Source organism: Charadrius vociferus, unplaced genomic scaffold (assembly GCF_000708025.1).
Source record: "Charadrius vociferus isolate BGI_N301 unplaced genomic scaffold, ASM70802v2 scaffold38, whole genome shotgun sequence".
In the NCBI taxonomy this organism is placed as follows: Eukaryota; Metazoa; Chordata; class Aves; order Charadriiformes; family Charadriidae; genus Charadrius; species Charadrius vociferus.
Genome location: NW_009650176.1, coordinates 976,679 through 1,001,262, shown reverse-complemented (window position 1 = coordinate 1,001,262; position 24,584 = coordinate 976,679).

Below are 24,584 nucleotides of genomic sequence, written 5' to 3'. Positions count from 1 at the left end.
AGAAACTACCCGATGAGATATTTCATACCCAACAAACAACAGCAACAGCTTTGGAAGAAGCAGAAGTTTAAGACCAGTGGAGACAACCAAGTTTTCCACCTTGACCTCTTCCATAACACAGATTAAATTTCACCCGGACACCCTGTGTTAATCCCATGTACTTTGGGTCAGACATAGAAACACAGACTCATAGAATCATAGACGTCCAGGTTTTGGAAGGGACCTTGAAGATGATTGAGTCCAACCATCAACCCAACACTGCCAAGCCCACCACTAACCCATGTCCCTCAGCACCACGTCTACCAGGCTTTTAAATCCCTCCAGGGATGGAGACTCCACCACTGCCTCGGGCAGCCTGTTCCAAGTCTCCAGGAGTCCAAGTGTGTGCCCCAAAGATGGGGAGGGAGCACAGCGCAGTGGGGCCAATCTCCCCCCAGCGGGGACGGGAGCGGTGGGTGACACAGCCCTGGGCCACCGGGCAGCAGGACCCCCAGCAGCCTCGTGTCCCTCCCCAGAGCAGAGCCGCCACTCCGCCACTTCTCCCACCACCGCCCTGCTACCAGCCAAACCTTGTCCTCCACCAGGGAGGACAAGATGGTCTGTGCCAAACCCAGGGCTGAGGGGTGGCCAGCTCCATAGTCCCGGCCAGCCAGCCACCCCCAGAGCAGCAGGACCAGGACCAGGACCAGGACCAGGACGAGGACCAAGCAAGGAGCCCGGGGACCAGAAGCGCGGCTAGGATGGCAGCCAGCCTGCCCACCCTGAGGGGACAGCGTCAGAGCCACCTCCGCGCTGCTCCCAAGGAGCACGACTGAATCGTGCCCGCCTTTGCCTGGCTCAGTTGTAGCAAATTTTTCATATCAACATTCACAGCGTTTGTTTTACTATTGAGAAAATACATTCCTGAGAGAGGAGGAGGACTGGACTCCCATCTTGTTTAGCTGATGATCCAAAGTTCACATTCATTTAAACTTTTTGGCCACCACTGCCTTTTCCATAACGTAGCACAACTCACACATAGTCATTTCCTTACCCTGAACGCTGTCGCAGGGAGAACTGGATACCTTAGAAGAATCCGCAATGACAGTAGAAGAAATCCACATTTTGACTAAAACTATGGGTCAAATCCAGAAGTGGTTCCCTGAGTTTCTATCTATATTATTTGAGGGATTCATCACTTTTTAGTGTCTTTATTCCCTTGAGGTATCTAATGATACCTTTTTAAAAGACACTTGTACTTAATGTCCATAAGCTCGAGCTATTGTCCAAGTTAAAATTCACATTGGTCAAACACCCTGAGGAACGTCAATGGCAACGACTTTCTAATGTGCGTATCTGCAGATGCATTAAGCAGTTAACACAGCCATATTTATCACCGACCACAGTAATTAACTGTATGTCTGACGTTTACCATGGCAAACACAATAACTGGAAGAGATGTAAAAGCAGAACTTTAAATATGCAGTCTATTATGGGAAGCGCCATCAATCCCGTTTCCCCTATTGAGGTGCCGCACACCTGTAATTTGGCATTTCTTTTAGCTGCTGCGCGGGGAGCTCTCCTCTTCGCAGGCAGCATGGTAACAGCCGTGCCAGAGCACGGGCTCTGCTCCCAGGTCCGCGGGTGCTGCTCGAGCAGGCAAAAGGCTCGTTAATTGAATGAGGGTTCCCCAGCTCTAACCCCTTTCCTTCAAATCCCCCCGCGCACTGCATTCACTGTGTTTTAAACACAAATAAAGAAAAGAGCACCAGAGAGAAAGTGACCAAGGAAGGAAGGAAAAAACCCAACAACAACCCGTTGTGAGCGACGGCTCTTTGCCGAAGCCTGGCACTGCGCCGCACACCCACGGCACCCGCGACCCCCTCAGTCCCGTTTCAGGGCATCAGTATCCCACAAGTTGTTTAGGACTATATGCAACAGATAGCAAAACCCACAGCTGGAGGTCCCCATCTTTTTTTTCTTGATTGCTGGGCAAGTCTAATTGCTCTATTTTATTTCCATATCCGTCTCAGAGGCAGACTAATTAACGATTAGTAATGAGACAGCAGAACTGCAGGCCCTGCAGCGGGTCGCCGCGCGGCAGGCGGCCCACGGGCCCCCCCTTTGGCTGCAGAAGCCGCTCTCCCCACACGCTCTGCTGCTCTTATTCTTCAACTACAGATCCCTTCCAGAAAACTCATATATTACAATCGATGTTTCTTCCCAATCAGCTTCTACACCTTTAAGAAAATACTATCGCGATACGCCTCTCTGGGGTTTGCTAGCTCATGGCCAGTGCTGCTCAATGCTTTATGACCTTAAGTGATACGAAGAGCTCAAGTGGTAAAGCCAGTGGTGAAACCGGACGCGTACGTGAACCAAAAGGCGGATTCTCATGTGTTTCTGTGCTAGAAAAAAGTCAGGAGTGAGTTTATGCATTTTTCTGTCTAGAACGCAGGGTACAAAGTCTTCCCAAGTTCGGCATCTGATACTTCTGCTTTATCACACCCAACCTCTCGCTCTCTCCTCTGATCTGTCTTTTGCATTTCCTCTCCTGTTCCATTCCTAATTCTTTCTTAATTCTTCCTATAAATAAAGACTGAAGAATTGGTAGGAAATGGCCACAGTGGCAGAAAGTCAGGTTCCCATCTGCTCTCATGGAAGCAGATGAGAACATTTTCCAGTACCAATATGTTAAACTGGAAGGCAAAAAGCCGTTTTAAAAATCTATGTTAAAGCTTTTATCCAATTAATATTTCATTACAGATGCATGGGAGGGACTAGTCACCCCTTGATCGTTTCATTCTAAAAAGCTAAAGCCAGTTTGAGTTTTAAATTCCTACTTTTTAATAAGAAATCTTTTTAAGTTATTAATTAAAAAAATAATTTAAGGAGATGTTTTTTCCTCAATTGGATTGTTCTCCTTATTGCTTTTTGCAGTGCGATGAACAAATATTTAAACCACGCTCGCTTCCTGGCAGTCACTCTAACTGGAGCAGAGCTTTCTAAATGGCAATATACCCTAGATCATCAAGCAGTTAACAAATTGAAAACAGCCTTTGTTCTTTTATTAAAAATCTGACAAATACGTTTTCGATAACGCAGGCGGCGGGGGAAGGCGGGATGCTGGTTTCCGTCCGCGCCGGAGCACTGCCCTCCGTCGCCTGTCCCTGCGGGTACCGACCCCGGTGCCGGGGGTGCCCGGGGCAGCTCTGCACCGCAGCCAGCGCGCGGGAGCCTGGTGCCGCTCAGCCCCTTACGCCTTACGCCATCCCGCGGAGCAGTAACCTGTTCTCCCCAAATGCCATAAACGGCATTTCCAGGGTAATTCCCGAAACCCGGAGGTGCGGTGCCTGACCTCGCGTTATCATGGTGCTGCAACTCCCGCCCCCGCCATCGCCCGGGTCTCTCAGCGCTCGGTGCGGTTCCCCCTCCTGGGCCACAGACCCACCCGGAGAAGTCAGGCGTGGGTGGGGAAGGCAGCGGAGCAGAGCATTTAGGCAGCCCCCGGCCCCCTGGCTCCTGCTTCCCAGCGCTTGGGGAGGGTCACGACACTCCGTCCCCCCGGCAGCCGGGGACGCCTGTACCCAGGTTGCAGCCCAAAGCGGGGACACCCAAACCGCACCGCCTAGCAAGGGCTGGGTTTGTGCAACTGGTGGAAAGTTGGTCCAAAATGGGAAAGTACCTGATAAAAGTCACTTATCTCGGACCCTACAAAGACCGACCCTGGCAAGACCCTTTTTTCTCTCCCGGACGGCAGCGGGCTGTGACCGGCACCTCCCCGGAGCTGGGACACCGCTCGGGTGGCTCAAAGACCAACTGCCAACACAGCCGACGAAAGGCCGGGGCGAAGCCAAACTTCTCAAGACTCAATTATCGCCCGTTGATGAACGCCAATGCACAGGGAGGTTCAAGAAGAGGGAAATCTGACCCATAGGGCATCCTCTCCTGCCCCCCCGCCTCGCTGCGCTTGAACACCCACGGCACCTCCAGGAGTGGGGGGTCTATGCATTTCGCTGCACCCCAATATTTCTGTCTGTCTGTGTGTACGCAGCTCCTTGAATGGCGTGTGTCCCTATGTTCTGTGCTTATACACACGCACATATATCTTCACGGTCCCTTCCTTTCACCTTTCCCTCTTTGATCTTTAAGGTCCCTTCCCTTCCGACCCTACCTATTCTATGATTCTACGATATATGTTGTGATTTAGGATGCCCTATAGTAAGTTAGTGTGAATCTTGTCATTCTCAAACCTGTAATTAAGTCGCTGTTTTAATTATAACATATTCTACCGAATCACCTTGTTAATCCTTAAATTGGTTCATGATTAAGTGCTGCTAAAATTCAACCTTTTGATCCACCTCAAACCATTAATAAACCTTGAATCGCTGCTAAATCCTAACCGTGTCAAATACTCACCGGGCGCCAGAGGCTTCCGGGCTGCAGGAGGCACGGGGAAGCGCCTCCACGGACGGCTTTTCCCGAGGAAGGTTTGCAGGGCGGGGGGGGGGGACCCCGACCCACCAGAGGGGCTGTCCCGCCGCCCCGCGGGGGAAATCGCCCCCCAGCCCCTCGCGTGCGCCCGGGGAGGGGGGAACCCCGCGCAACGGGCACCTCTGCAAATCCGCCCTCTGCTCCTCACAGCCGACCTCACACCCACTGCGGTTTTCCCTCCGCAAGAAGCGAACTCCCCCTCGAGCACCCGCCCCGCCGGCCCCGCTCACCCAACGCCGCGGCACGCGCAGCCGCGGCACCTCACTGCGCGGTGCGCTGAGGTCCTTGAAGAGGTGGGGGAGTCTCTGAAAGAGGGAGATGGCAAACCAGGAGAGGGAATATGGGGGTGCAGCTGCCGAGCTATCTCCGCAATTAGATCTATTGCTTACATTGGCTACGCCAATGGAATTTCCCAGGAACGGCTCTCTCCGCGCCGTGCCACACGGCTCCCCAGCACCTCGGAGCCGGCTAGACAAACAGGCTGGGACGAGATGCTCACAGCAAATTGATTCATACGGTCAATATTGAGCGTTGAAGGCTCAATCACCAGCGCACGGCGTATCTCTATTAAGAATGAGCCCAATGCTAAACCCATCATTCAGTTTCTCCAGGAGCAACAAGTCCTCTGTATCTCTGCAGATCAGACACTTCCCATTCAATAGTTAATTATGGGAGCGAGTACCCAATTTAGTCCAGCCAGCTTGAGAGAAAAACGCTAAACCGATGCAGTTTAAGTAAGATTAACGTGGGGCTGCCTACCAGCTCCCGATGCAGACAAAGAGAAGCAAGATGTTCTCCAGGGAGGGGCTCCAAGAGAAGAAATTGGTGGCCGCCCTCGGCTCCGCCACCAACCCTGTCCCCGGGCAGCTCGTCCAAACCTCCTCCGCTGCCCTGGGAACGCAGGGCGGCACACACCGCTCAGCTGCCCAGCAGCAAGGGGAACGAGGAGACGCTCCTACAACACGCCAGAGACACAACGCTGAAGGAGAGCCCAAGCTTGCTGCCATTCCTCGTTACGATTGCTCATCCCGGTTCAAGGGATGCTGCCGGTCCCCGCGCTGGCGCAGAGCACCAGACCCGGCCGGCACGCTCTGCCACCGCTGCCCACGCAACAGAGAGCCACGAGCACCCGCTGTGCTGTGAGCGGTAAAATAAATGTTCCCGGTCTTGATGACAGCCAAAGACCTCCGATTGCTCTGCACCACAGGAGCCAGCCGAAGGGAAACAGAACCTCCTCACACACAGCAACCGTGCGTCGCCAGGCGTGCCGCCCTGCTGCCCGCAGACACCGATCGATCCTAAAATTCGATTAGAAATTGTAAAGGTGAAGCATGAGTTTATAAAAAAAAAATTGTATTTATGGTATGTTAACCAGATCAGCCCGAGCAATCCTGGAGTGCACGTGCTTCAGCCCACCTGCAGCCCCCTGGAAAGCTGTGGGACCCAGACTGCACACACCGGGAATGTTCCTCGCACGGATAATTATCAGCCGCTCTCCAGGCTAAGCTAAAGCTCCCCAGTGTGCCATAAAATAAGTTTTGCAGTCTTAGTCCCCTCAAGACCTCCTTTATTCCTCAACACTCCGCTGAAATTCTTCCACAAACATCACTTTACAATTGCCTGCGCACTGGAAAATACTTTTCTCATTTAAAAACAGTAATGCCGCCGTTGGATCCAGGCTTTGCTCTGTTCCCCCTCAGAGAAATCCCTCAAGGACTTGGGGGAGACTGCTTTGGGTCTTTTCTTGGTAAAAGAACAGAGAGATCTATTTTAAAAATACGATTTCTGAACGGGGCCCCCTGAATGTGGGGGTTCTGTTCCACCAGCGGCCCCAGGCGATTCTCCCCGTGCGGGGGGTGACGCGGAGCACTGCCTGGCGCACCAGGCGGCCCCCGGCGGGGGGGCCCCGGCCGGCGCCTCCCTCCTCCGAAGGCACTACAACAGGTCCTCAGCAGTTTTCCTTCCAGGCGCAGGAATTCCCAAAGCTGTTTTTCTCTTCACAAAACGCTTTGGGACGGTACTATCCCGCTCACTGAACACTCCACGCAATCCCACAAGACTTTCGCTCACCTTTTCCATTAGCAGCCACCTTTTTTCCCCCCTCATAATATTACATTTTTTCTTGGTCGTGATTAATTTGCCAGTTCTTTAACTTCATAATTCTATTTAGGGTTGTTATTCTGGGGCATTTTGCGCTAATTTGATTATCGTCTAATCCCAGTTTTCCTAGTCGGAGCACACAGCTCGTATGCTGCCTCCAGTAATTCCAGTACCGTGTGGCCGTGCAGGCTCAATTATAAGTTTGTTGGCAAACTTTTAATAAATCGATGCACAAAGAAACCAGTAAAGTTTGTAATTTACCGAATCCTCCTCTTTTTAGGTATAATTAATCTTGGACTGGATCTTCCCCACAGTAAAAGCAAACGGACGTCTCTCAGTTAATGCTATTGTTATTTTCAAATCAGTGCCTGGCGCCGCTCAGCTTGCTAACAGCGCTGCTCACCGGTGTGCACACCCGTCACCTCACCAACTCGAATGGCAGCAAACCCCGGTATTTCACAGAGAGTTCAAAACTGTTGTTGTTTTCACTTCACTCAGTTTCTAATGTTTTGAGCTTTTCAAAAATACCACTGAAATTTGGCTGCTCAAGCAGAAAACCGTGCTGTTCTGCTGACCCAACGGTGACGCTGCAGCTCACCGATGTCCCGAGCATCACCCTCGGCAGCCCAGCACCCGAACACGCTCCGACCTTAGCTATGACACTTCAGACCCAAGATTAAATGTGGTGATGAATCCTTAAACCAATATCATCAGGACCATAATCTGATTCTTTGCAGCGTGCAGATAATAAAGAATCTCTGCTTTCGTAAACCCCTGTTGTGGGACACTGGGTTACCAAGACTCAAAATGAGACAAAATAAGTCACACGGGACACAAAACGCTGCAGGATTCATCAGTTACTGCATTGTAATCAGGTTTTAGGCAAGAAAGATGCATCAACAGAACAGACATGAAAAGCAATGGATTAACTCTTTTTCTAACTATAGTCGCCCAACTCTTTGTCGTTGAAAACCATTCGACTCAAAGCAGAGCGAAGGCGTCTTCCCCCCTGGGGCAGGGAGGTAACCCGGGGGCTAAGGTGCGAGCCGCCTTCCTGATGGGATGTGTGACTGCCCACACCAGGCCGGCACGGTGTGAACTACCACCGCGGAGAGGCGGCGATGACGGCGGTGCAGCGCCAGCAGCAGAGCGGCTCCAGCGCCCGCTCCTGCTCCCTTCCTTAGGCAGAGAGACCCAGAGAAAGCCCTTCCCCACGCTGGGAGCCGCCCCTGGCCCCAGACCGTGCGGGGCCTGGCTCCTCGCCTCCCGCGGCGAGCATCTCGCGCACACCACGTGCGTCTCCCTTGCAGTCTGCATGCAAACCTCCACGCAACGGCACCTTCCTCGCAGCCTCCCCCCTCCTGTGAAGGAGACCGCACTGCACTGCGAAGACAGACACAACCTCGCTTAGGAATAGCAAAAGTTTAATGCTGGAGGTCAGAAAAAAGGGGTTCATTGATGCATATCCTGTTCTGCTCGCTCGAGAGAGAAACGTTACGTATTGAAGGACGCCTGCTGCCATATTTATTCATAAAGTATTACCTATTTTAATTGAATTCATACTCAGATATATTTAACAAAAGCACGATTTGTGAAGGATTGTATATGTCTCAGTGGCTCAGTAACACAGGAGACCAGTGCCTGGCTATAAAACCTTTGTTCCCAGTCGCTCACAGGCAGTCTCCTCCGCCACCAACTCTCACATGGAAAAGCTGCAGAGGAGGAAAGTGGGTGCAAAACTCCGCAAAACCCTCTACTTGCGAGGGCAGCCCACGGACTGCGCCCCGTGCCACCACACAGGCTGTCAGCGTGCAAGGGACACCGCGTTCCCGTGCTGACCCTGAACAGATGAACCCGGTGAAATGCCACTGCACCGTGCCGGGGCGAGAGCAGCATGTCACCAGAGTCACCGGGATCTCTCCAGCTCAAAAGGAAAACCCTCACTTCTCTGCATCAGCTGATTTTCAAGTCCAGTCCATGAACATGCCCATCTTGGCTATAAGCTGCCGTGCTTTCCCTTTCACACGCCTGAGAGCTCACCAAAACGCCAACCATATACTCCTCCCAAAGCTTCAAACTGCACACCTTTTCTAGGCATGAAGTGAGAGAGAAAAGAAATTGTGGCAGGAAGACACAGTCTTTGCGACAAAACCACCTCAATAGTGGTGTATTAGCCATGAAACCAGTTAAAGTACCTTTAAATAATGCTTTAACTCATCAATATATTTAATGTAAGAAGAGACTGCCCTAGAAGAGAAAATTGCCACGGGAATTCCTAAGACCGCCCAGCCAACCCACACCAGACGTGAAGGTGCTGCGGGCACCCGACCAACAACAACAAGAAATCTAACAGCAACCGGGGAGATTGCTTTTTCCCCAAACCCTAAATAAGTTGCCCCATCTAATGCACTGTAGGATTAGAGCAAATACAGTGTTTCACATTTACAGACTCCCTGAAATTATTTCTGTTGAATATTAAAATAAAGGTTTCTCACAAAATTAATCTTTTTTTTTTTCCAGTGAAAGCTGCATTTCCATTAATCCAACTGGGGACAGGGACAGGGACAGGGAGGTCTATGAATTTTCCAGGTTTAATTAAAAACTTTCTTAACTTTATTTTTCATGGAATTTAAGGAATATTTGAAGCAGAAAAGAGAGGATTTCCTGAACAGACCTGTTCTCAACTCAGTGATAATTGCCATCCTGACACCAGAGTGAAAACAAGCCATCTCCAGGAGGAGAACAGCTGGCGAAGCATATTGGTGAAGGCTTCGTGCTGCTGCCTGCGCAGACGGGAGCAAGTCAGGAGGGGAAAAAATGCAGGGTGAGCTCCTCTCCCCTCCCCTGGGCAGATGAGGTGGAAGATGTGCGTGGGCGTAACCGGTGAACAGGGTAAGGAATGAAAAGTGCTTCTGCAGTAGGTGACTGACCACAAGCACCCTTTTGGGTTCCTTATGCAGTACCGCTATGGAGAGGAGGAGGAGGAAGAGGAGGGATACGCAGGCACCAAGCCCAGGCAGCAGGACACCGACACCAGAAGTCTGACCAACCTGATGCAACTGCTGGCTCCACCAAAGGGTCAGACCTGGACCTTGGTTGGGACTTCGCTCCCCTCTACAGCGTGAGCCAGAAGCATTTCTTCCTTGTTACAAGCCAGAAGATAAAAACATAGATGATCTGAGGTAGAGATGTCAGAGACAGACAACGTTATCAGTGTAATGACCCTCAATACTTCCATTATTCTCTAATGTCATACCTGCATTGGGAAGGCTTATGCTTTGAAACGCAGCTTCTCAAGGCAGCATTTCAGCATAGCGTGGTAACCTGCAGTTTAATTTCTCCAGAAGAGAAAATGTCTTCACAACTGGCTGAATATCATCACTCAAAAATACTGCAAATTATAGTTCAGAGACAACTTCCAACACAAACTGGGGTGATCCAGACGGGTGACCGTCTCCTGGAAGCTGCTGCCTGGAGCTGCCAGCTATAGCTGATTTATGGGCGCGGAATATACGGTTATTCCGTGGTGATGAGCCGCCCTCATTCAGTACAAACAATGTAAAAAGGAAACATGAGATGTGTCAAGAAGGAAAAAAGAATATGAATGGTAGATGTCCTAGGGAATTTATTTTTTTTTAAACCAACCATGCCGCCTGTCTTCTCTGTCATGCCTTTTAGTCCTGTAGTTATTAATCCATCACTCGTTTTTCTGAATTAGGAGACAGCAATTATGCATTCATTCTTACGGAGTATAAAAATGAATCCTTAACCTTTAACTTGTGATGGACCATCTCCATACAGAACACTTTCCCTTTATTAGTATTCTACCCATTGTCTCGGAGTGTGTGAATACTTGGAAATGGGTTCAGAGACATTTCCCTGTGTTTTACACATTTTTCACTTTAAAGAAAGATGAAAAACCATGACCCAGGGAAGCCGGTCCATTATGATAAATCTCCATAATATTGTAGTCATTATAAAAAAAAATTCTACTTGTTCCTATTTTCATTCATGTGGAGAAACTGTTTCCAAGAGACCCCAAAAGTTTAAATAGTTTTTATTAGAAAATGCATTAGTAAAAGTCTGGTATAATAAGGACCAATAGTGCCACCAAGTGGCTACATGTTGCAGACGGCAGAATCAACAGTTCTTTCTAGTTTTGATGGAAGCAGAGAAAACCAAGTATAGTAATTTCAATGAAGGCCATTACATCTCCTTTTTCCCCAGTTTCTCAAAGACTATGTATCTGTTACTGATATTTTTAAGCACCACAAGGTTGAAATGTAAAAATTCAAAAGTATTTGAAAAGTCTTTCCCATTTCAAACATTTTCTCTTTCCCCAAACAGAAAGGCACCGGGTGTCCGGTATTCACAAACTGTAGAATACATGTGGTTTAGCACTGCTTTCCCACTGTCGGGTGGGAAAGATCCTGAAATTTCACAAGTCTGGAAGACAGCAGTCAGAATTTAAAGACACCATCAAGCTGAAATACATGGTGTGGGAGTAGCTCGAAATAATTCAAGCGTACAGTGAAACCTAAACCACTGCTTGTTTCCCTCGGGATCTTGTAACAACAAATGCACTGAAACTAATTAATTGTATGTAAACAACTGAAACAAACGGACTCATGAGTGTCAAGCCATACTTTATTTGGGAAGGGCATAAAGTCTCACTCCGAGGACGATGTTCTTACTAGCATTCAGCTGGAGGTGCAAAGAGAGCAGAAAGGAAATTTTAACTGCAAGTGCTTCGGCTTTTGCTTGGCAAAGAGCAGAAAGAAGGTGCTCTACAAGCGCAGACAATCCTTCCCAGAAAACAAAGGTCACTAAGAAAAAACAAATTCTCATCTGAGGTTTGGCTGTTTATAAAAAGGCACCACCTACAGGAAAATACAAGAGAAACCCCAATCACTTTCTCAGGCTGACACAGAAAAAGAAATCCCTGGTCTTCCCACTTCAGGCAGCCCACCGTAGAGTCCCTGTGCATCCCACCGTTCCATAGGCACCAGCTGCCTTCTGCACCGTCCCCCAGCCGCCTAACCCCCGGAGGTCTGGAGATCCAGTTCCCTCCCCATCCACGCAGTGGGAGCTGCCCGGGTGGGTTCTGCTCCGCACGGGGAAGCTCCGTTTGCGCGAGGTCCGGCGGGACGGGCGATGAGCACGCTCACCGGGGCACCGCGGCTGCTACCCAGGGTTGGTTTGTGGACCAGCATGAGCTCCAAGGGACGTTTTATTCTGTGCCCCTCTGCAGCTTTCTCGTTTAATACTCTTGACCTTTGCTCTGACTATTTTGGGATTTGTTTTGTTGCTCCTCAGTTCTCTGCTTTTGTGAAAACTAGAGACAGGTTCTTGCTCCGGATTTCAAGTGCTGTTCTAGAGCTGACGAAGCTCTTTTGTCCCTGCTTAATCCTGTGACGAGCCAGGACCAAATATTAGCACCCAGAAATAAAAGCTTATCGTAACCCAAGAGGACTTCATGCCAGGATAGAGACCGCTCTGTGTACGTCCCCAGGCTTCAGGGGAAGGGACAGAAAACAGGAGCAATTTCGCCACGCACTGTCCCCAGACCCTGGGCACGACTGCCGCTGCTCCCAGGCAGGCGTTCGTCAGGGAAAATCCCATTATATCCCATTACACCCCATGCTCCCTGCCTCCCAACCACAGGAAAAGCTTCAGAAGTAACCTTTAGTCCTTGAAAGCCTTCCACTTCCCAAGGACAACGCAACTGTCTTTACCCCCAAGCAGAGGCTGCTATGAACACTGAGTGATTTAAGTACATAAAATGCTACTGCTTTAGCAATTAAAATTACATGTTTCTGTAACATCCGCAAACTACCTCAAAGATGAAGGAGTACGCTTACTTGCTCCTAATTTTCAATTTATAATTCTGGGGAAATCAAAGCTGGCATAATCCAGATCTTGGCCAAAACCCATGCTGGCTCAGATGGTCCCCTCACTGGGGTGGCCCCAGCGGCCGCGGGTTCCTCGGAGCCCAGCCGGGCTTCGCACCCCGTCCCACCACCCCGGAGGGACGCGTGACAAGCCAGGAACTAGTCTGAGTGCAAAGCATTTATCCCGTTGGTTTGAATTAAGTTAAACCCACTAATGGCCAATACCTCAGAGGAGGGGCGCGAAACCATCGGTCGAGTACCCAAAACCTTGAGCCTCAGGGATGAGCAGCAAAGGATCAGCAACAGCAGCCGAAATGTCCCTGTTGCAGCGGTAACTCTGGGACAGCAGAGAGCACTACTGCACACAGAAAACAACACTAACATCTTCTGAGTATCTTGTACTTACAAGTAGAAACTAGGTAAGCAGAATAGCAAACATGACAAACCATTTTCTTCTTGTACAAAAAGAGCTAATAACACGCAATAGGTTAGTACCAACAGTATCGATTATGCCACATTAAAAAATAAATATTTGCAACACATTAAAAGGTGCCACTTTAGGAGAATGATGTATATTCGAATATTTGATAGCCTAAGGGCTAAACTTCTCACAGGAACTTTATTTAGTGTTTAGAATTACCCTAACGTTTGGTTCCAGAGAAGGCAGGACGAGCTGCTTGGGCACGGGACACTTTGCTTTGCCCAATGTCCTAACACTGCTACGGGAACCCAAGCGATCACAGCCAAATGGTCAGTCAGTAACATCTATATTAAAAATAAAGTGTAGAACTTCAAAGAAAAAAATCTTTGTTTTAAACACTGCATGAGTTTCAATTTGCTGGACAGCTAGCAGCATATTTGTATGCGTTTTTAATTGCAGACTACTAACTAGTTGAAAAGAAATCAAAATACAATCCTTTCAACCTCAATCAATATTTAAAACTCTACGGCCACAGCTGGAGATAATACCTCGTGCTAGCTTTCCAGCCCACAGCAGTTCGCCAGATTGCCCTTATCAGTGTAAACACATAACCTGTGAATGACACACCATTCCGCTGACCGTGTTCTTGCCAATGTGTAGTGAAAGATTCGAGAACACGCCGCCCATAATTTATTTAGCCAAAACAGTATTAAATTGATACGAACTACCAAACAATGCTGCGACTGAGGAGGAATCTATTAGCATTACATCCTAATTCCCAGCAGCCAGCTTCATTTTCTGTCTGATTGCACAAAAGTGTCGGGACGCAACATCTATCCACCTTACCGCCAGTTTACACGGCAGTTTGAATATAGTTCCCACCGCCCGAATTCTCAAGACAAGGACAAACATAAATCTCCATAACCCCGTAATTGGGAGAGCCAGGACGCAAGCGCAGTGCCCGCAGCAGGATGGGTAAGGCACACGGGCAAGGTCACAGCGCTGCGCAGACAAGCAGGAGCTCCACATCGGCACAGCCCTCAACAGCAGTAACAGCACAGCCACAGCACGACCCGCTCCCCAGCCCACAGCCCGGCCCTCTGATCCCCCCGTCCTCTCAGGGCTCCGCCTAATTCTGAACATCCCGCCGTGCCCGGACTTTCCCCGCTGTCTCACCCATACCTGTTGTCCCCAGGCAATCTCTTGGGCTACTCCAAACTGCTGACAAACTGACAGGTATTTTGCTCCCCGGCTCTGCCGTCTCCACATCTCGGCACCCTTCTGCCGGCACTTCACAAGAAGGCTGCGGGCTGGAGAGGAGCACAGAGACAGGAGACACAACCACCTCCACAGAAGCGGCTAAGCCGTTTCCAGGCAGGTAGCTTCAGAAAGAGACACCGAACTTGTCCAGTTCGGCAGAAACAACAAGCTTTCAGCAGCCGAGGTGGGACACAGCAGCTGTGCCAACCCCAGCAGTTTGCCCCTCTGGCAGGAACAGCAATTTACTTTTGATTTCACAGGCAGGAGAACGGGCACTCATTGCCGTGACTGTTCCTATACGCCATCCACACAAGCACCTTCCCCCCTAGGTCAGCACCTATTCTGAAATGTGGCTTCATACTTCAAAACAAGTTTCCCTTCTCCGAGTTTTAAGCAGTTCAACTTCCTATAGAAAAGGTCTGCCACAGAGACTTTTGGTCCAGTAGCTTATTAGCAAGCCCAACTCTCCCTATTGCTTCCCACGTCTTTAAAATCGCTGCAGAGAACAACGTTGCGTTGATTAGAGGAAAAACACCTCTTCCAGTTTCTGTCAGAGTGCCTGAAACCCCCTGCTGAATTTGGGATGGGGACCCAGTACCTGTGCAAGACAAGTAATTGAGAGGTTCATACAGGATGGAGAAAAAGCAATGACCAACTCCAAACGAAACTGGACCGTTGAACATCACTCAGCCGCCCAGCTTAGGGCAGTGCTTTCAAGCTCTCGATGGGAAGACGTTTTTTCACGACCTTTTAATTGAGAGAATTTCACTGGCTGTTTATCACTGCTTCTTCCCGTCCTCGCGGTCTGGGGAGGCTGAAGGCACACGGGCCCTGCGCTCCCCTCCACCCCTCTGGCCATTCGCCGGCCTGGAGCCCTCAAGAGGGATTTGGGGTTTTCTTGGCATGCTTCAAGAATTAATATTTATTACATGCTTAAGATAACAAAAGGGTTTAATATGAAAGATTTGTAAAACGAGAAGTACAATGCCTGTTTGTGACGTGCTGAAAGCGGGAGAACCTGTGAACGGGCTTGTGCTCTTTCACCAGAGCGGCACCCCAGGAGTCAAGGTGGTCACCGCCAAGGGCAAGGCTCCCATAGCCCAGGCGTCAGGGGAGGAGAGCTTTGACAGAAATATTGGCATGAGGATTAAGAGAAAGGTTAGACCTTGGAAACCCTGCACAAAAAGCAGTGAAGTCTAAAAGCACTAACCATATGTGTACTGACGCACCAGAATGTGCTGAACATCCAGCGAAAATTGTCCGTCTGCGTGACAGCAAAGCAAACCAGCAACGACCTAACGACTCCTCCCACGGCAAACCTCCCTGGAGGCATCTTCCCAGGTCACCAACCAGTGCTTGTAACACACCAAAATAACAACCTTAATACTTCTTTGGTTTTGATGGATATGCCTTTGTTGGCAGCTTTTATGACATAGAAATGTAAATGAAGCGATGCAAAAGGCTTCATTTTGGAATTTTGACTTAAAAAAATAGTTTAAATGTAGAGACAACTTGCACTACTAATAAAACTTGTATTATTATACAGCTAGAATATTCCGTTCCAGTCAGTAACCCTCAATTGGGAAGTGTCTGTAAACACTTTATAAGCTTGAGGTAAGAATACAGGGTAGTTCAAATAATAGAAACAAATATTTAGCAAATGCCTGTGTTCCTTTTCTTCAGACTGCTGTTTGCCCTGGCCCCCTTCCCAGCACAAGCCCATATGTAACAGCTCGTACAGTTCTGCTGAGGACACAGCCAGAGCGTCACCCGGCACTGGAGGACAGAAGGTAACGTCCCTTTCTTCAGCTGACCCGTCTGAGCAGAAACATTCAGCCAACAGTCCCCATAGCCAACACAAAACAGTGTCTACCATGGTGACAGCTCTGCAGCTTTGCTTCGATTGTCTGTGATGCTACGTGTTCTGGCATGTTTTGTTGTGCAGCTAAGAACTTCCGATGAGCTGCCAGTCCCTCCAGCCAGGGGAAGGTTTCTGACTGCTGTTCCTCTCCTGAAGCCCGGCATGTGCCTGTGGCACGGTGACATCGCTGCGATACCCCGGGAATACACGCATGGCGGTCCCCCAGTGCTTAGAGCCCAGGACCCACTTAAAGGCTTGCAAGTCTATTTCCTGCCATGTTCTACAGGTCAAATTGTAACTATCATAAGCAATAACATTTTTCCTTTTCAAGAGAAACTAATGTTTAACATTCTGGAAGACCTGCAACGTGTGTGTGAAGGTCATAGCAAATTGGTGCATCAGTGGCACACGTATTTTGAATAACAGGGACTTTTGAGGGCTACACGAGCGCACACAGACGTGACGCGAGCCTCCCTGGCATCAGCGGAGGGCATTGATAACTTCAGCTGGCGTTGAAGCAGCTCACGCACGGGGACAGCGGCTCTCTGTGGGGCATTAGGCTCACCCACTGTCTGCCGCAGGCTGGAGCACAAAAGCACTCTTAATGCAACAGCCCTCGCACCCCACCGAGCTGCGCATCGTCGCACACAGCCTGCCTCTCCAGCGGGAACGTTCGTGTCCCTACTTACATTCCTGACATGGCATAGTGGGGCAATAGAACTATCCAAAATACATGTGGCAACTTTCACTGGTTTGGAATTTACTCCTCTTCGCACACCATTAATGCTAAAAGGTGGACAGGACAGACAGATTTAAGATAGAAGAATTTTATAATCCTTTAAAATTTCACTATATCAAGCCTGTAGTGAAACGCATCTTTTGTAACCAATATCCAGCGACATCTCAAGCACTCTGTTTGAGCCTTCCAACCAGACTTAGCTCTAGCATATGTTACTGCTACTTATTTCAGCACTGAATTTTCTCCATTATTTCACTTTTGCTTAAACACTCATGTTCTTTTCAATATACTTTTAATTCTTACTGAAAAGTCAATCAATTTAAGAGGATGATAGGTCTGGAAGCCAACCAGACTTAACATCACCCTGTTGGACAAATCGTAGGCAGTATACTTGCCTGGCTGGGAAAAGACTTCAACAATCCATTTAGTCCCACCTCTCTTAAAAAAACCCACATTGTTTAAGAGTTTCACTTAACGCTTTTCCCAAATCAAAGCCTCATGAGCAGAGCACCCCAGGGGTTTATTATAGCACTGCTGCTAGAACGTGCATTTCCTGAAGTAGCTAACAATGAACGTAGAAGGGCTTGTTAATCTTGTTTATTTTTAAGTCATGAATTTGGTCCGTATGGCCCTTTGGTCTTTTGCTCCTCATGAAATCATACACTGCAATCAGCATGGTAAGAGGGGAACAAAAAAGTCTTCATTCAAGCCTTCCTTACTCAAAATAGAAAAGCTGTAGCAAGTAAAAAATGGCATTTCCTACATTTCTGTATAGCACCGCACAAAGGCCTCTGAAGTGCTTCACTTCGCAGCCTGTTCCAGTGTTCAAGTAAATAGGTGTTTTCCTAACTTGAGTGTTTTCAGTAGCATTCAAATACTTTCTCTTCAAAGACAAGAGTTTCTTTTTCTTTTCACCTCCCCTTAAGCATCCACATCAGTTTAAAGCAGGAAGAAATACTTTAGCGTTGAATAAGCCCTACACCATGCTCAATTTGCCATACTGTTAAAACATAGGTAACGACTGACTTCTTAAAGTCAAAGGAGTGGAGTATCTGCAGCCACACCTAGCTAAAGAAGTGACTCATCACTTGGTTGTGACAGGTTTATAACTTTTCTTCTCCAGTGGAAAATGAACAAGTTGCAATTAAAATCTGGGTGAGGCTGGACAAACCCAAAAATGTTTGGAACTATTCTGAAGTTTGTATTGAAGTTGCACAGAGTGAAGCAGCTGTGGGCTGGGTGGGAATGCGACTTTGACGTTTAGCAAAGTGTCACAGAACAGAAATCCTGCTATCACAGATATGACTAAGTCACTTCTGAGTCTGACATCCGTCTTCTCCGACTTGTGAAATCAAGATAATTTCTGCTTTAATTCAAGAGAAGCAGAGGGATGAGCAATTCCATTCAAGCCCAATAATAAAAGTTCCCTTCAGAGGTAACTTGAAAATGAATATTTTAGCAAGATCTTCATAGTTCATCAGCTGCATAGGTCTTAAAATAGCATAACGGGCCATCTCTAGATGTACAGCACATCACAGAGAAGTGATGCCAACCATCCCCAAACCCAAGCCTATTTAGGTAAGAGCACCATGTGTTCAGGGAAGCTAGCTCCTAAACCACTAGGAGAAAACACCACAAGTGACAAAAACGAGATTTACTTGATTTTCACTACGTTAACAAGATTGCAAACATTCAGCTCCCATTTTAAACTGAAAGACTACAATGACACACCTGGTTCCTGTTGATAGCTATTCCAGCTGAGAAAGAAATGGATAGCACCTCTGCAATGTCTGGAACCACGATGAGCAAGCCCTGAAGCAAGATGGCAGGGACTGGCTCTGGGCAGGACAAAGCAAAGAACCACTTATGTCAAAGGAAATAATAACCTTAAAGCTAACTGAGATGAATCTAATTTGAAAGAAGACAGAATTCCTAGCTTTCATGCAAATAAACCACACCACCCTCAGCAGTGCTGAGTAACCAGGAAAGCTGCGCTTGGGAAGGGAGGTCTTTTCAGGACTTTACCTGAGAGCGGGGAAACACGCAGAGGGAACAACTACTAGGGTTTGCTGGCACTTTCCTGCTTTGACAGAAGAAAACTGAAATGCAGAAACAGATTTCCATCTGCACAGAACATACTCTCTGAACTCATCTTAGAACTAAAAATTAAGGGCGGCTCCGATCGAAGCAATTACAGCCTCATTACATTCAAACAGAGCACGTCCACTGCCATGCTTCGTGTTCTCTATGCCTTAAAACCATTTGTATGAGCCAAAGCAATGAGAAGAAAGAGTGCAAACAGATACACAACCATATGGAATTGCTGTAAGATTATTTTGCTAAATGTCCAGCGATCACTGCTGAGGAAGTAACCCACCTTCAAGGAGAATCGAAAGCAACTATTACCCATTACCATCAACCACACGACTTCTGTAAAGCGGTACTACGGGCAGGAGACAGGAAGGAGGATATAGAGGAAGGACTTAATTTTTGAAGAAAGAAACTGAAAATATGGCTTCTATGATGGCGTTCTCTGAAGGGCCGCAGGAACCTCTACTGGAACAACCGGGACAACAGGCAGAGTTTTGCTCCCTGCTGACAGCGGTACCTGGAGAAGCTGGGTCGTTCGGCTTTCAGACAAGGGTTTCAGCGGCCTGGGCACCATCAGAGACTGCGTAATGCAGACAAACAGTGGAAGGCTCCAACGCAGCAGGAGAAACACGCCAGAAAGAGGGACTAGGGCATGCCGGTGGTGGTGTAGTGCTACAGCAAACACAGAATAAAATTAAATAAAGAAGCCAACTACCAACCGTGAGTCCACGTGGACTGAAATTACAAGCCAAAATACGAAGGCTATAGATTGATCAAAATTCCTGCCTGCCTGCCAGGATGCAAAGCTGACTGCAACATGCTAACGGGTAGCCGAGAGGAGAAAAGGGCAGGAGAGTCAACGGTAAAGTCACTCATCATTTTCCTGATCTACATAGACCGGACCACAGAGGCCAAACTAGGCAGTAATCTCCGAACTTAATCTTAGCTCCTACCAACTCCTGTTTTATGGAACAGCGAGTTACTGCACAAAACAAGATGTAATCCCTGGCTTGGTCCTGAGTAAAATGCAAAACCATTTTCAAATCCACACCAACGTAATTTAGTAGAAATGTCTTGTGGCTCCTCAACCAGGCACACGAAGCAACCATTCCCAACATCCTCCCCCAGCAGCAATGTTTGTGACATTACTAAAAAAGTGGTTTACATAAAGTGTTCAGAGAGTGTTCAGAGTGCTGAAAGCTGCCTGAAGTTTTTGTTTAGCTCAAGATCTTTCCTTACAATGCCAGAGAGCAATCACTGGATCACAGCATGAAAAACACAATAGAACAGACATTTTCTTCAGTCAGGAGGTGATTCAGCTATCAAAGAGTTTCTTTTGTTTCTATTTTCGGGAAAAAAATCACTGCTTTCAGCTGTCTAAAGCTGACATTCCCAAGGTATATTCATCATGACTGTCAGCTGCAGCAAAGGTCTCTGCAGTTCTTTCCTTCTCCTCACATTCTTTCCTCTCTAAACAACCGTGTGAAACCCCTGACAATACTACTGGAACATAAGCAGGACAAGACATTGTGACTAACTAGGGCACACTTTGTCTTTGCAGCTGTAAGCAGAGAGCAAAGCACATGCCATCATCCACAGAAGCTAGCCACGACACAGAAATGAAATGTGCGGCAGCAGCCAAACTAGCGCTAGGAAAAAAAGGTTGTGCTGCTTCTTCCTGGAAGAGCTCCCCTCGCCGGTGCCGTGGATCAGCTGGGGCCAGGCTGGCAGAGGCGGCTGCAATGCGTCACAGGATTTCTGCACGGGACGTACAGTCTGGTGGCAGCGAGGAAGGCGACGCTGCTGCCTGGAGGACTGCTGTTTTGGAAAAGCAGGAAGCCGAGAGACAAGCTGAACTGCAAGTTTTAGGTCGTTAGGCCGGACATGAAGAAAGGGACTTACTCTACTGAGGGGCTTGGATGCAAGGATTGTCCGGTGCAGAAAAAGCAAGAGTCTAAATGACAATATCCCAGAGAGAGCGGGGTGTGTAGCTCCCAGCTTTGGGACAGGTCTGAGAGCCGGCATCTACCTACCAGGTGGCAGGGGCCAAAGACAACGAGGGCAGCAAACTTCTGTTAAACAAAGACCAGTCTAAGGTTGAGGACTGAAGTCCAGAATATGTTTATATAACATATTGATAAACACAATGCAAAAAACTACAGGTAATAAGACTAAATACAGGGCTAATAACTTACCATACCAACAGATTTTCTCTGAAATTTGGAAGACTGACAAAAATTCCTTCGGAAAAAAATCTGTTGTTCTTCTCACCTAAGAATAATTGTATGTTTTTATGTCAATTAGCATGTGCTATGTATCTATTAGTGAAATCTGACTCTGTATGCCAACCGGCTGTATTTCTCTCTATGATAAACGCTATTTCTATGGCTTGCACTATGTTTTTTGAAAATATAAATACACTTTCAGCATGCTTTTTTTTCAAAGCAATAGTAGTGAAAGACCGCTACCAAACCACCAGCAGAGTTCAGGGCTTCATTTAATCATAAACAGATAATGAGAAATACGATGAGAAACAACTGCTGATGAGTTGGCAGCAACATTTCACACAGCATATGTCAGGGGGCACGAAGCAGCTGGCTGGGCAAGATACTATTTTGAGAGAACATTTGGAAACATCGCTGTCACTAGCTTTTCTTGCTAAGTGTGGCAAGAGCAAAGCGTCACTTTATTCCAGGCGCAACTTCTAAATACATGACACTAAACCATTAAACTGGAAACAGCCACCGCAAACACTCCGTGCTTTAATTCTGAGAATTATACAAATGTATTACACCCACCCACGTCCCACTGCTTGTGCAACGGCCACCCCCCCTGGGGTTCCCCAAGGCATGGAGAGCTGAGGACAGGAAAACTTTCCCAGCAATCCCATACAAGTGCCCGACACAAACTTCCAGGTAGAAGCAAATGAGCAGAGTAATATTTAAAGAAAGTCACACACAAGTATCGGACAACTGTGAAGAGGTTTATAAACTACAAAATACCCAATAGATCACGGTGGGCTGAGTCTTTTTCTATCAATGCATTCGTTTGAATTTGAGCTCCAAACTTCAGGAAGCTTGTAAAAATGAAATAGTTCCTTCATTTTAATTAACCTATTCTTTGGATATAATCAATGAGAACAGGTGCATTCTGCATATGAATTTAACTTTTATTAAACAAAACCAAAACACTTCACAACAATATAGCAACACTTTAAGAAAAGATCCTGAACAAATGCATGCACCCATTTCAAGAGACTAACTTAATTAATAGCTATTTCAACTTCAGTTTTCAAATTAGTAGAATATCCTCAAAACAATTTACCTATGTCAACATTTGAATTCTCTCTCAGATTATACACACTCATTAATTTACATGAATTCACGGCATATAAAGGCATCTAGTTCACTCCAAAAGCACACATTAGGGCACCAAAAAAGTGAGAAAAAAAAACCCCAAAACCTACACACATACAAAAATACTAAAGTAAGAATTAAGACTGAATGTGTATCGTAGACGCCAACCATTTCGGTTGGGAGGGACCTCCAGAGGTCATCTGGCCCAAACCCCTGGTTAAAGCAGGGTCACGTTTAGAAGGTAGATCAGGCTGCTCACAGCCTTGGCCAGTGAGTCAAGACCTTCCCCAAGGACGGGGCCTCCCCCCCCTCTGGGCCGCTGGTTCCAGCGACAGAGCACCCTCCTATGAAGAGCCCTTTCCTTACATCTAACCTGCACTTCCCTTGCTGCACCTTCCACTGATTGACTTTGGCTGTGCACCACTGAGCAGCACTTGTTCTCCACCTGCCTCACAGTCACTCCCTGGATGGTTGAAGACATCCACAACACAGACACAAGAAATATCCAAGTTTTATTTATGTTTAAAGTTGTACCATTACACACACAGCTCACCATAATGGCAACATGACGCATGCAAGAAAGCTGGTAAGAATACTGAATTTCCACTGATTTTTTTTTTATTTAACTTTTAAATTGATGTTTCTTGTTAAAAAATTCCTAGAAGCTCAGGTCATAGACCTGATTCATGACCAGTAGCTGTCATCAAGATTTAAGCAGACTCAGGCCAACAGTGTGACATAAAACCTCCCCTCTCAGTTCAGTAACGGAACGAAGCCAGTGTTTACTTCAAGCTGAAATAAGATTTCAAGGCACAAGGCCTAGTCTGCGGTTGATCTATACCCATGCTGCTCATAGCATGCATAAATTTAAATTTTTTTATTTAAATGTTTTTGTTGCTAATACAAAGCAATAAAAAACCCTTCAAAAATAAAAACTTCAAGACTGGTTCCTTTCAAAATAAAATTAATACCATTTGGATTTCCATTAGTGAAATACTCTTCATATCTTGATACAGAAGTTTCAAGTATCCCTAAAATCATGACACACATGTAACATTGAATTTATATATGGATATAGCTGGCTAATCACTATGGGCTGATTGCGCAAGTCAATCAAAAAATAAAATGGACAACTTTCAACAGATAAGTAGGAGTTTTGCTAAGCACAGAACTTGCCCCACAAGTCCTCTTGACAGAGCAGAGACTAGATAATAAAATGCAACTAATACCCACTTCCCTTGAAAGATTACTTTCCTATACCTACAAAGGAGACATACTTTTCTGAGGTAAAAATAATTTCATTTAAATTTTTAAATACATAATACACTGCATAAGGAATAAACAATACAAATCAAGTAATCAATTTGTAAATGAACACAAACATCATACCAAGAAATTAAATAAAGAAAACTTAAGTCAGATTCATTTCTGTATCTAAGGTACCAGGAAGGAGCTGCGAGCCTAGAGCAGAAATCACCTCTGAGAGGAACCTTACTGAACTCAGGCAAGCTACGTCCTTTCGCAGATAGCTGGGGCTGTTCAGCCTGGAGAAGAGAAGGTGAAAGAGGGGAGACCTCAGAGCCCCTTCCAGTGCCTAAAGGGGCTCCAGGAGAGCTGGGGGGGACTCTGCATCAGGGAGGGGAGCCGTGGGACAAAGGGGAATGGGAGAAGCTGTGGCTGCCCCATCCCTGGAGGTGTTCAAGACCAGGTTGGACGGGGCTTGGAGCAACCTGGGCTGGGGGGAGGTGTCCCTGCCCGGGGTAGGGGGTGGCACTGGGTGGTCTTCAAGGTCCCTTCCAACCTAAACCATTCCATGAATCTTCTATGATTCTGGAGGACTTACAGGTCAAAAATATATCTATGCAAGAGTTTTAGAAAAATACAAAATTTATTTTTATTTCTTTCTGGGTTTAGGGATTTATGGGTAAAAACTCTATCTTCACAGCTTTCAGTTTCTATGCTGATTTAGAAAAAAAAAAAAAAAAATCAGCATAATAGGGCAAAACTAAAAACAGAGCATCAGTAATATTCACAGCTTATGAGACAGGAGTGTGCATCTCTGCAGCGCTCCAGAGACACCAGGAAGGGATGCTACCTAAACGCTTAAACGCTCTAAGGCACCAGGTGCATGCAATTATACTCCATTTACGAGACACCAGCTGTATTTCCTGAAACCATCGCAGCTACACCACCACCTGGGCTTCACAAACCCAGGCAGGGGACGGGCCCCAGGGGCTGTCTGCCTGAAGAGAACTGTCCCTCACACGCTTCAGGTTCCCCAGGCCGTGCCCAGACCGCCCTGACCCTCCATAAGCCCCTGCAACCCCCGGGGAGGGGAGGCCAGGCCAGGCCAGGCCAGCTCACCTCACCTCACCTCACCTCAGGCCGGGCC